Source organism: Dermacentor albipictus, chromosome 7 (assembly GCF_038994185.2).
Source record: "Dermacentor albipictus isolate Rhodes 1998 colony chromosome 7, USDA_Dalb.pri_finalv2, whole genome shotgun sequence".
In the NCBI taxonomy this organism is placed as follows: Eukaryota; Metazoa; Arthropoda; class Arachnida; order Ixodida; family Ixodidae; genus Dermacentor; species Dermacentor albipictus.
The window spans coordinates 21,978,741-21,993,065 of NC_091827.1; the positions used below are offsets into that span (position 1 = coordinate 21,978,741).

Genomic DNA, 14,325 nt, shown 5'->3' on the forward strand with positions numbered 1-14,325 from the left:
GGTAGCACAATGTCGCGACGCTAGTGTCTGGATGCTCTGGGGATCGTAACGCTTCATTGTTTTTGTTGAATATCTGAGATGACGCACATGGTCGGCAAAACTTCAAGAAATCGTCCCCAACGCATTTGCTGGCAACAACTTCCGAAGTGGCCAAACTCACAGCAACGCCAGTTCAATTCGTCGGCCAACATCTGGTGGAGCTCTTGTCGGTCCCCTTCACTCATTGAAGAAAAGGCATTAACCGAGGGGCCCGATTTTGATTAGTCATGTCATAAGAAGCCAACAAACACTGACATCACGGACAACATAGAGGAAATTACTTGTGCTTAATAAATGAAATGAAAAAACGATAAATTAATGGAAATGAAAGTGGACGAAAAAAACAACTTGCCGCAGGTGGGGAACGATCCCACAACCTTCGCATTTCGCGTGCGATACTCTACCAATTGAGCTACCACGGAGCCGTTTTCCCATCTACCTTCTTGGGTATTTATGTTTCCTAGTAGAACTCTGGGAGTCTTAGCCAGTGCCACCACTCACAGACGTTGGCGGCGGATGTGGAACATCCTTTTCTGCCGCAGGCGTCACGAGAACGTGATCTTTTGGGGTGAAGGCAACCGGTCAATAAACCCACACATGCTACTACACATGCTTCATTCGTCAGTCATTTAGACTGTAAACCTAATAACTATAAGGGACGGCAGCAAAAGTTCACGTTTCTCGTAAAAGTGGGTAAATATGTCATGTAAATAACAATAAAAAATTAACTGCTTTTGCTTGAGCCCTCGAAATACTATTTCCGCTACATTGCGCAAAGTAAGTATGTGCGAGTCACGTGCGGAGCAGGCGGACAGACATGATCACGTATCATGGACATCAAGCCTGGACATCGATAGTGTCAAGTGTGAGAAACATTCAAGCGGGTGTGCCCATGTCGACATAATTACCCCCTTCTCCGAAACAGCGTCACCCCTCTTTTTCCCCAAGCTGACACAAAGAGAAGGACGAAGAGAAGAAAACCCGAAGGGCAGGAGGTCGTCGACGGCAGAACCTGACGAAAGCACTAATACTTGCACAGGCTCCCCAAGAAGACAGCGATGACCACAAGACCGCAAGGGGTTATTTATTTTAAATATAAATACATTTCTTTTCAAGAAATGTATTTTGCGCCGCAAAGTATACCTATGAAATCTAAGCACCAACTTGCCCAAGAAGAAGTCATTTTTGGAATATCTTGGAGTTATATTTGAGAAACATTTGTCGTGGAATGCTCAAGTGGAAATCGTAATGGGTAAGCTCTCTCGAGTAACTTGAATACTATGCAAGTTGCGTTTTTTTCTTTCAGAAAGGATTAAACTTCTTTTGTACAAATCGTTGCTCTTACCATATATAAGCTATCGTCCTCTTGTCCGGGGCATTACAACGCTTTCTAACATCAATGTACTACGTAGAATACAGAAAAAGACCGTACGTTCTGAAGTAGATGTCTCTTATTTAACGCATACTATTCCTCTATTTGAAAAGCTCAATTTACTCTCAATACCTATCATTTATGAAAATATGTTACTAAGAAATTGTATCACCAGTATTTAAAAAAAAACGAAGACACCCTAAATAGTATTTCCAACCTAATAGCAAAACATAAGGCGGTCAGTACAAGTAGTTCTAAAATATGGGAACTACCGAGGCCTAGAACAAGTTATACTTATCGAATGCTACGTTTTCGACTACCCTATAATCTAAACAAGCCAAATATAACGTAAGGCTTATTTCTGCGCTAGAATAAACATATGTAGATGCAAACCTGTATATAGGCGCTTGCAGGTTCTTTGAAAAGGTGCAATTCTTGTATAATGATTTTTTGTTCTGTGCGCATCAAATCCTTCTGTATATGTTACTGTATGAAATAATTCCATATATTGTGTCCTATAATAGAGATGTACATAGAGTTCCGCATTTTTTATTATTTCTTATGTATTTTGTGATGTATTTATGATTCGCTGTATTTATGAGAATTACTCATCATGTATGCTTTACTTTTTTCTAATACTTGCTCATAGTTATCACGAAAAATTTTTCACAGTTACCAGTGCGGAAATCCTATTTTTTCCAATTTCTCTTGTATTTAACTGTGCTCATCCTTTGTTGTACTTGTTGCTGCCTGCAAAACGGGGCCATGGACCACGTCAATCCTTGCTGGCGTTTTGTACACGGTCCTCGGCATCAGTTAAAAAAAAAATTATGGGGTTTTACGTGCCAAAACCACTTTCTGATTATGAGGCACGCCGTAGTGGAGGACTTCGGAAATTTCGACCACCTGGGGTTCTTTAACGTGCACCTAAATCTAAGCACACGGGTGTTTTCGCATTTCGCCCCCATCGAAATGCGGCCGCCGTGGCCGGGATTCGATCCCGCGACCTCGTGCTCAGCAGCCCAACACCATAGCCACTGAGCAACCACGGCGGGTATCGGCATCAGTTGTATGTTGAAATAAATTTGATTTGGTTCGAATATCAATATTAAAATCACCAATTGCAATAACGCACTATTTATTTGAATTCGCATTTTCTAAGAATGACTCAATAAACTGAAAAAAGGGATCTGTGTTTCCCTTTGGGGGGCGGTACAGCACAATGATAAAATGTTCAGGTGTAGTACACTAACAGACTAGAAATCATAAAAAAATACTCGTGTATTCAGTCTGGATGTCAAAAGATAGGCTTTTGCGCATGTATAGGGTCACACCACCACCTCATTTATTTTTTCTGAATTTAGTTATATGTTTGTAGGCAGAGAATTGAAAGGCGTATTCGCCTAAGTGAAACCATGTCTCAGTAAAGGTAAGGCAATTGAAAGTGTAGTTCATCTGTTCTGTTTCTGCCTCGACCTCCTCGCCCTTGTTTCTTAGGCGTTGCGCATTTAAGTGATAGAAGGATAGGCTATTGTTTGTACCATATCCAGGTGTTTTTAGCTGTTCTTGAAATGAATAAGCAGAAAAATAGGCCATAGTTCGACTTCTCTTGAAAGGGAAAACACAAACACACACAGTTTCGACCTCCTGGGGTTCTCTAACGTGCACCTAAATCTAAGTACACGGGTGTTTTCGCATTTCGCCCACATCGAAATGCGGCCGCCGTGGCCGGGATTCGATCACGCGACCTTGTGCTCAGCAACCCAACAACATAGCCACTGAGCAACCACGGCGGGTGCGATATGTCTAACACTTGATTTTGGCTCTCCAACAACGCTCTCGAACACCTGAGCGCTTTCCCATATTGTAACGTACATCGCATTCCGCACATGTCATATATTCGCCATCAGCCAGTAATTCCTCAAAACATGCTAGTCATGATTCGCCAAGGTCGGTGCTCATCACAATGCGCATGTTGCACTAATACAATATTTACAAAATGTTAGTGCACAGGAGGTGTACATAGTACGCTAGTACACGCATTACACGCATTACACGAAAAACACGAATCACACACACGCACACGCACACACACGCACACACACGCACGCACGTACGCACGTATGCACGCTCGGGCAGTAGGGCCAGCAGCAAAAAAAAGTAGGAATGGGTAGAAGTGCGAAAAAATTTGCAAAAAGAATTGCGAACTAACCTGCAAAGTGAGCAAAGTTTCTTTGGCTGCCGTTCCACGCATCCGCCGCCGCCACCACTGGCCGAATGCGAAGCTCGATATGCAGTAGGCGCAAGGTCCATCTAAATAGGTCGCGAAGCTTGGAACGAAAAGCGTGCCAAAACCCGCCGCCAAAGATATCAGTTAGTGGTGCACGATTGAAGCGCGACTAGGTGAGGGGGGGGGGACAAGCACTGAAACTAGAAAACCTATGCGGAAAAAAAGTTTGAAAATTTTTAATCAGAATACTGTCATACGAATAACTATACCGTTTAAAGTATTGTTGTTGTGGTAAACCAAAAAATGTATGTTTTTTCTATTCTCAATTTATTAGTTCGTTCTTGGTTACCTCTACCAACCAGTGAATATGGTGCAAGACTTGGAAAGGCTGTGCAAACCTGCTACTATTTCGTGCGGAATGGCGTTGCTCACTTGAACGCAGCGGCTTCATCCGAGTTTTTTTTTTATTTCCTTGTGTGTTTGTTCAAAGTGTGGCGTGCGCCCCACTTCAAATTTTGCGTGACCTAGCGCACGGCATTCATTGGCGAAACTTGTGAGTGCAGTTTTCTTGCTATCGTGCAATTTCACGCTGCGGTATCCTACGCGCTTGTCTCGTGGTAACGATAAACGCGGAACGCTCCGCAAAGAAACGTTGTGCTATGTTCGTTTACTCTCCCTAACACAGGCTCTGAGTGTCCGACAGGCAGCGGAATTAGTAAGTCGAATGTTTCCTAAATCATAATGTGGAACAATGTTTTCTTGTCTGATAACTGTTGCATATGAATAGATGGCATCGGAAGGAATTATGAACGATTCTGTAAAAAGGATTCGAATATGTTGCTATACATTACAATTGTCTGCTGGCCATAGTACTTTTCATGCATTCAACCATGTTTTGTTTGGTCAATTATATGGTGCCATTATTCTAGACGAATAAAAGTGAAGTTGCTTTTGAAACCCCTGTGGCAGTGTCATTTATTTCGATCCTATGCGCTCACTTTCCCAAAGAAGCTACTGGAGCAATCGCCGTCAATAACAGCCCAATTATGTTCACATTAAGACATACGCCACTCCTATAGCTATATGGTATACGCTGACGTTTCAGCCGAGGCAAGTCGCAAGCTCTCCTCAGCGTCAAAAGAAAAATAACTTCTAGCGTAGTGGTCAAAATGCCGGACCGTAATGAAATTCAAACATTCGCGCCAAGCAGCATAAGATCGTGACGTCACTGCCATTTCCGGTTGTGACGTCCCTTCTTTTTAAAATATTTTGCTTGCTGTTGCCCCCACGATACGTAGGTGGCGACGGTTGCAACCAGCCGCCATTTTCTTGACAAGCGGGCTTCTATGGAAGTTTCGCTACCAAGTTTACATACACCTTGGTAGGCGTTTATAGCTGATTAGATCGGGGCAGCAATAGGTCACGTGGTGCCTTGGCGCTTCCAATAAGAGAAGAGGGGCTTCTAGCAGTAATGCGGTGTTTGGTCGACCAAGAACCTTGCGCCTGTAGACTCCTCGGTAGAAACCCAGGGATGCTGGGCACTTCGACGGTGGGACGTGATTTCGCGCTCTGCAAAAGTGAGCAAAGTTTCTTTAGCTGCCGTTCCACGTATCCGCCGTCGCCACCACTGCCCGAATGCATCTTCACCCCTAATGCATCTCCATGTCATTGCCGCGTGGGGGACCGAAGGCCATTTGTTGCGTCTTTTGGTGAATAATTGAAAATACACATCCATGTATGGTGTTAAAAAATGGCCAGGCTTAGCTTGGTTAAGCCAAGAATGCGTTGCATATTGCGCGAGTTGGGGCCCAGCTTTTCCTCCGGCTGTCGTGACGTCACATCACGTGGTTGCGCTAAAGGTCAATGGTGGCTTCCCGGCCGCGCCCAAGGGCTGAACTGAGTGATTGCAATATGCAACGCATAAAAATAGAAGCAACCTAATAACAAACATAGCAAACTTAAAAGAGAATAGACCCACATATGAGACGCGCAGCAATGAACAATGGCTCATACCCTCAATGGTGGCTGCCCGGCCGCGCGCAAGGGCTGAACTGAGTGATTGCAATATGCAACGCATAAAACATGGCTTGTTTTAACCAATACAATCGGCAATGTTCCCCTAAGCGGGGTTATCCGGATTCATGTTCTGAGCGGTTGCCTGTCCCTTTAAGTAAGAAAAGTTCACCGACGATTACGATACTCCCTAATGCGAAATTTGAGCGCAGCTCTATACGTGTTTTCATCTCGCGATGTATTGGCTGGCGCGGACAACCTGTCTCGTGCGGCACGTTGCAAACGGAACGAAGTGTAGCGCGACTACCTCGCTAATCAGGATATCTCGAGAGGAAGCGCGTGGGTGAAGCGTGGGTGCGATTCACAGAGGCCGCCGCAGACATGACCTCCGCTAATACAGCGTTTTGTTTTCATATATATAGTACCGCTAGACACGCTCGCCGCATGCCATAGAGTTTCCTACAAAAATTACTAGAGGGAACTCTGGCGCTGCAGTCGTTGTCCTACCATGGGAATGATGGGAAGTACGTGGATATGTCTGATCTTCGTGCTTGTGGATTCAGACGTTCGTATGGCTTTGTATATTACGCTATATTATTCTTATTGTCGTATATTTCAGCGCAATCTATATTCTTCGAAGTGCAGAAGACGCCGGGAACGCGTACAATTGCTATTAATTGCAACGATTGAGCTTGTCTATGTGCCCAAATCGAAACGCGCCAAGCGTCTCAAGGCACTGGCATGCCCGCGATAAATTCATAAGGGCGTTTCATTCGCTTGTCGATACATGCATCCGTGGCTTAATGGTATCAATATCAGGCTTCTGTACTAGAGTCCTTGTGCTCGAATCCTGCAGTCGGGCAATTTTAATGATATTTATTTAATTATTTATTACGCAATACACTGTTGAAAAAGACGAGTTTACAAAGCCGTTTGAAGCCAAAAGGACGAAGCTTAGACAAATCCATGTACTTCCCATGCTGGGACAACCGCTCCCATTGTAGCTCACGTAGACACTAGCGCCAGAGTTCCCTCTAGTAAATTTGTAGGAAACTCTATGCCACATGCCATCGATGAACAGACGATGGATGGATGGATGGATGGATGGACGTTATGAGCATCCCCTTTGGAACGGGGCGGTGGGTTGCGCCACCAAGCTCTTGCTATTATACTGCCTAATGTCCTACCTAGATAAAAATAGAAAAAAAAAGAAACACGATGAGCTGCCACAACCAAATTTTCTGATAACCTATTGCGAACTTTGCTTTTGCACGTCTCCGTTTTTTGTCGTTTTCCTACTTTTCTCCCACCAATCTTCCAATCACCTCTTACGACACGCGCGACTCTGGCGCCATCTCGTGGTCATCATCGCAGCAGAGCGGGCACTGCGCTTTTCAAAACGTTTTTCTTCTCACGCTTTTGCTCCGCCCTCCTCCTCCACTTTCCGCCCAGTGCTTTCACTGTAGCCTCCTGCTGCAGTGTCCACCTCGCGCTCTCCACGTTTCACCCTCTCCCCTCCCGCCGCTCTCCACGATTACTCTTTCATCCTTCCCTCTGCTCGTTCGCTCCGTTACGCCAACGACGCCAAGGCACGCCTACGCTCCACGCAGGAATGGGCGCATAAGGGCTGCGTTCTAAAAACAACCACTTTTTAATATTACCGTGACTATGTTCCTGTCCTTAATTACGTTTACTTCACAGCGGCTGATTCTTATACAGCGAAACGTGTCCGTAAATGACCGAACTTCAACAAAATTGGAGCACGTCGTGTCTACGGGCTTTTATTATTGGTGACAATAAGGAACAGAAAATTTTATCGAGCACTGGTGCCAAGCTTTGAAGGGAACAAAAGTGATTGCTCAGATAATTTGGTATAAAGTTAAAGGCGAACGTTTCAAGTTGGCAACTTCAATTTTGCTCATTAGCAATGGTCCACCGCAGGTCAAAATTGCAAACAACTGGCATTAAAAAAATTCTGCAAACGTGAGACAGATTTAGAGAGAGAGAAAGAGAGGGAAGTGATAACGTGAAGTTTCAGTGTCAATGTTCAGGTTCACAAATGTATATACAATTCATAGGTCAAGCATGATACGGTTCGCGAGCAAAGCCACCGTTTTCTTTGACGTCAGATGTCATCTGCGCAAACGGGTCTTCACAAGGCCCATATGAATGTCAGTAGCGGGAGGCAGAATAAGTTTTCGGAAATTCCTGATCTGGTGGTAGAACACAAATGCCTTCGCATCATGTGCTTGTCGCAGTTTGCGAGCAACGTCAGTGTTTTCTTTGACGTCAAATGTCATTTGTCCAAACGTATTTTCACAAGTCCCATCAGAATGTCAGGTGCGGGAACCAGGAGAAAGGCAAACAGGTGTCTGGAATGCATGCACGCGTTTTCGCAGGACGCTAAAAATGACATCGCACAGGGAATAAAATTAACCGGAACCTCCCCGAACGAGAATTGTCCAAGATATGCGTGGCACTGTATGGTGGTAGGCGTCGTGCGGAACGTATTATGCATGGCAATGTTTTGTGGGAGGGTTATGCTAATGTAGTATATGCGTATTTTATTCATATATCCATGAGGAGGACGAGCAGAGAGATGCACGTACTTACGTCGCCGAACATATACATTCCGCACAACGCCGATCGCCATATAACGCTACGCATATCTTCGAGAGTTCCCCTTCTAGTAGATTCCACTCTCATTTGTACCACTCTAATCCACCTTAATCCACTTTTTTCAACCTTAATCCGATTTCGAGAGCGGGCCACGGCGTCGCTCCGACGCCGTGGTATTAAAACCAGACGCTTCGAAGCAAACTCGGCTTCTTCCTCGGGGGTCCGCCTAACCACTCAACAAGAAGGCTTGTCATTTTGTTTTTATGGCACGCGTCAGTTTCCAAGCTTCACGCAGCTGTGAATCAGACTCTGTTGGATGAAAACAAAAGAACTGAGTCACCATCCAGGCCGTGCAAAACTGGATGTCCTGCCAAGCTGATGAAAACCACCACTGCAACTGTCCACGGGAATATGCAATACTTTGGTGGTCACAGTGCCGAGTTAAGTGGCCACGTGATTACCTTTCAATGGATGCCTAGCCATTGTGGTGTCTTTGGTAATGAACTCGCTGACAGTGAGGCAAGATTGGCCTCCTCTTCCTCTGATGAAGTACGGATTGCCTACTCGCGACCTGACACCAACTCCATGATCAAGGCACTCATGCAGGACCTTACAAAGGCTTACAGAGCCCACTCCGATAATATTCACAGACGTCTACATACGATTGACCCAGACGGTAAATTCTGTTTGCCCCCGAAGCTTACACGGAGCAAAACATCATTGCTACACAGGATTCGGCTCGGCGTTGCTTTCACCCGTCGCTACGCACACCTCATCGGCCAATCGAACAACCCCGATTGTGTACACGGCCAGATGCCCGAAACACTGCAACACGTACTGTGCGACTGCTCAGCATATATGCTGGAGCGAAGGACGTTAGACAGTTTCCTAGCCAGCGTTGGCAGACAACTACGGTCGGAGGAAGCTATCCTCGGCCCATGGCCCGACACTGCAATTTCAGTGCGTGCAACAAAAGTATTGTTGAAGTTCCTGCAGGACACCAAGCTCGACGAGCGGCTCTAGCGAGGCAACTGTCTCATGTATACATAAGCACTCACCACTTCTCTTATCATCATCATCCATCCCAATACTTTCACTCCCCTTCCCTCTTCCCCAGTGCAGAGTAGCAGACTAGAGCGCACTAGCTCAGGTCGACCTCTCTGTCTTTCCAATCAATAAATTCTATTCATTCAAAGGCTAGTGACGTCGCAAGCTGGTGCCGGCGCGGCAGCTTGTGCCACAGTAACCTATACCGAGAAACTTATGCGGGAAGCGCTAGGGGCTTCGCATTGTTATGAGGAGCACCCTATCATCAATTTTGTAGTCTGGATGCTCGTTTTGCGCTTGTTCTTTATTGAAACGAATGCTGTTTTGCCTGTTTTATGCGTGACTCCAAAGAATGCATGCGCTTTTCGCTTCACTTCGAGTGCTTGAAGCCTGCTTCACCTCCCCCGCAGGTCGGCCCGGTTTTGCGATACCTACGGGATTGGCTATTTTTGCCCACGCATGGCAACACGAAAAAACGCCGACCAACGGAGAGGCTAACAGCTTCGCTGTAAAGAAAAAAAAACAGCAACACCAAGCCTAAGAAAAAAAAAACCTCCCCACGTCGCCATCGTACTTCAGGTGCCAGCGTATAGGACGAGTGAATAAAACAAAAATTATTTTTATTGTTTCTTCTAAGAGGAGTTAAGGCACGCGCGCTGCCTCTAGTGACGGAGGTTCTACGTATCCGACAACACCTTTCATCTTTATTCGACAGATGCATGCCTACTTGGCCACGCGGCATAAACGTGGGTAGCTGTGCTTGTTGACGATCGATGGCTATTAGCTATAGGGTCAGGAAGACGCACGTGGTATGACGCATAGCACGACGCATGGTATGACGCATGGTATAGGGCATGGTATGACGCATATGACGGATAAGGTATGACGAATGCAGCGACTTTAATTCTTGCGCAAATATTTATTCAAATTTCTGGAATAATATTTTTTCAGAAGTCAGCGCTGAGAAAAAAAAAATCGTTCAATCTCAGCCCAGCGTGCGTCTACACTAAAAGGAAAAAAAAAGGAAAAAAACGCGCTGCACCATGCAGAAATAGGGAGGTGATCTAGACGCGTTGGTTAAGATTAGTTTTAAACATTCGAATACGGAAAAAAAGCGCTAACAAACGAGAACAAAAACAGCCAAAAGAATTTTTTTTTCGCTTTTTGCATTTCTTTAGGGTTCTATACTTGCCTCAAATACCCTTCCCATGCACCGTTACATAAACGACCGCTAGTCGCTCCTACAAGTCAGGTGCCGCATTGTTATGAATAGGTGACACGCATTAAAATAACCAAGGAAACGACCAAGATACTGGGAGGGTGGCAATTACACTGGTACCTGAACGGGTGGAGACCAACCTGAGATCTTTTTCTTTCTTCGTCTTCATTGACTGTTGTTCCTTTAAAATGAAGCAGCAGTCATTCTGAATGTGTCTCCTTTTGTATGCTTAACTTGTACTTAAAACAGAAAACCACAGACGCCTCAATTATCTTGAGGTTCACATATACTCTAGCTTAGTGCATATTGGCAATAATAAAATGAAGCGTGTCAGTGCAATGTTTTGTACGGCACGTAAACGTTATTTTCAATTCAATGATAGGCTTCTACAATTTTGAAACAAACAGTGACCACCAACATGGAGTTGTGTGTGCGTGCGTGTGTTGTGTGCATGTGTGTGTTTTGTTCGTATTGTGTGCGTGTTTGGGGGAAAGGGCGTGTACATTTTGTCCCATGGTCAGTGGCGTAGCTAGGTCGTCTGGCATCCGGGGCCCATAAGTCTCCTGTCACCCCCCCCCCCCCCGGCTGTAGTCGAGGAAGGCGAGGATATCGACAATTTCTGGGTGTTTTGAGACGTATATGACACCCCCCTCCCCCTGGCCGTTTGCACCCGGGGTCAACAGCCCCCCGGCCCCCCGGCCCCCCGGCCCCCCGGCCCCCCTGTTGCTATGCCACTCCCCATGGTGAGTGCTGTTTGTTTCAAAGTGCGTACGGGGCCGCTGACTGACCACGTACTAATATTGTGCAGTTACCTGAAACGAAATATTCGTCTGGCTGGAATAAACATTATTTGGAAGTGGCCTCCCACACGATACTCACACACGCACACACTGCAGGGCTTTGTTGACCACTCTTCGCAAAAAAAGTATTGTGCTAGAGCGCTTCACTGAGCTCTGTAAAATCATGCTATACTGCCATATGTATATTAAAGCACCACTGCTGTTTTTCAGGTCAGTCGCAGCATGACGCACTAAGAGAGGAGCCAAGGTCCAGAGTCCGAGCAAGCAGCACGGACTTGCACCAAAAGGACCATTTATTCGAGGGATGCATTTTTCTACTGCGCCGATGATGAAACCTGTAAGATACTGTACAGCGTCATTTATAGTAGGGTCATTGATAAAATATTGTGTTAAATGAGTTGATTTATTAAACTGCATCCAATCAGCCGTTTCTAGTTTCCGTCGAGGCATTTGTCGTGAACGGTCATACTGCTCTGCTAGCTTGAGTAATATAGGAAAATGGGCACTCCCCTGGTGGACTTTTGATTACCTCCCATTTCAGGTCAGGAAATTATGAAGCCGAGCCAATAGCCAGATCAACAGATGAGTACGAGAAGTTACAATATGTGGGTTCTTTCTTATTAAAGAGGCATGCGCCAGAGCTTACAAGAAAATTTTCGATGAGTCTCCCTCGAGTGTCGCACCGGGCGTCTGCCCAGAGTCTGTTGTGCGCATTGAAATCACCTACGATCATGTAGGGTTCAGGAAGGTGATCACCTAGGCAATTGAAATCCGTTTTTTTAGCAGTTGATTAGGTGGAAAGTACAACGAGCAGAATGTAACTAACTTGTTAAAAATGATTGCTTGTGAGGCGACCGCCTCAAGATGCGCCCGAAGTTCAAATAAGCGACATGCTACACTCTTATCAACTACGATGGCAACACCAGCGGATGAGGCATTAGCATCATCACGATCTCTCCGAAAAATAGTGTATTGTCGGAGAGAGAGAGAGAGAGAGAGAGAGAGAGAGGGAGAGAGAGAGACAACTTCATGTAGTCACCTGCAGAACGACACCATGGCTAAATGGCACCGTGACGCGGGCCCTGACGTCTTCTCAGCGGGTGGTCTCTACTCAACTCTAGCGCGTGTTACTCCCGTGGTCGGTCGCCCTGAGGGGCAACGTTCCGTCTGTTTCGCTCGGCCTTTGTCTTTCAAGAGCCGCCGAGACCTGCTGGACGGCCCACGTTTGGCTTTCGTGGTCGTAGCATTCCGCCGCAGCCGCGAGTCGCGGCGGAATCGTTGTACTTGTCGAAGTCTCATTGGGGAACTTGGTGCAATCCCATAGGATGTGCGTCAGGGTGGCCCTCTCCCGCTGGCACACGCGGCACACATCACTCACATATAATTTAGGGTATAGATGAGTCATTAACACTGCGGTGGGTAAAGAACCAGTTTGCAATTGTCTGAACAGCACCGCCTCCGCTCGGCTCAGCCCCGGGTGCGGGGAAGGGAAAGTCCTTCGAGCCAGGCGGTGGAACTGTGTAAGTTGTCGGAAACTTTGTAATTGTGGGCTCCAAGTGCGTCTCTTGAACACCCAGCACCTTCGGATTGTAGCTGTGGAGGAGTTCTCTGATATTGTCCAGGTTATGGAGAAGTCCTCTCAAGTACCATTGTAGTATCTGTGTTTGCGTCACAGGAGAAGTGTTAATGCTATGTGTTGTAGAAACAAGATTTAGGTCAGGGGGCCTTTTGCAGGCGCCATGGCACGAAGTTTGTCTTTTCTGGAGCGGTCGATAGAATCGCGCCGCTCCTTAGGCGCTGAATGAGCCGTCACGATCGGGGTTACGTCGATCGCTTCCTGCGAGGCGCTGGGCACGCGCTCTTTCGTGTGCTGTGTTTGACGAGAGGGCTTGGTCTCAATGGACGATACCCTTGAGGCCACCAAACCGGAGGTCGATGGCCCCTTCTGGGGCGGCAGAGCAGTGGTGGCTGCAGCCGCCAGGGGACAGATGGCGTCACTGCCGGTTCACTCAGTGTGGGCCAGACAGGCGGCGGGGGCCGTTGTGGCGCTGCCCCCTGACGCGCCACTTGGGCAAAGCTGACTTTAGGAAGGTAGGAAACCCGCCTGCGTGCTTCCTTGAAAGAGATGTAATGCTTCCTTGAATGAATGGACACCCGCCTGCGTTCTCCCTTGAATGAGACACACCATACAACATACAAAGTATTTCATTGAGACTCCCATCTGGCCGAAAAGTTAAAAACGTCTTATTAACATGGGACGCACAGGGGACACAAGTCTATAGTCCAAGTATACGTTGTAGGTCAAGGTGTAACGCTTGAGGGACACTGAGTACGAACATCAATATAGACTTACGGAGTGCAAAGAAGTTTCAATTGCATATTAGGTGTGTTATGCCGTTTCTCACATTGCACGCAGGACAGAGTGGCGATCCTAATTGCAAAATTTTACAAAAGAAGTATTACTAGAAGCAAAGTTCGGACAAACTTGGTTCACGCGCGCGCGATCTATCACGTCTGTCAAATCTACACACTACGATAATTTTGTGGCGCAGGCCGAGAGTTTCATTTTTCTTGTTTGTTAGAAGCCCCTCGCCAATTTCATGTAAAGACCGCATTGTATGTGAAAAACCATACATCGGTTGTCAAGTGCGAATAGGCGGGAACTGTCGCTCTGCATCGGTCACGATTGCACGCCTGGTCAAAGGCAGTATGGTTCAATATCTCCTGTGGGATATTCGCGTTCACACCAGTTGAAGCAGTGGGCCTCAAAGCACCCGGTAAGGAAACATGCTTGTTCTTGCAACGTTGTAAACGTTTTGTTGGCATTATTTCTGTTTATGATCGATAAAATCTCTTTCAAGCCACGTGAATTCAGATGGAGCGTTCACATTTGACAAGCAGCATCGCTACCTAGACGAGGAAGAAGAAAAGAGGATTACAATGCAAGCACTAGTGCTGACAGCTCTGATGCTTGCCAAATATGAAC

At 46.3% G+C, this 14,325-nt stretch overlaps 1 pseudogene; it reads right to left on the minus strand.

Annotated features, from left to right (window-relative positions):
- Positions 1-14,325, minus strand: part of LOC135897540 (HEAT repeat-containing protein 5B-like) — a 389,157-nt pseudogene that overhangs the window by 58,532 nt on the left and 316,300 nt on the right.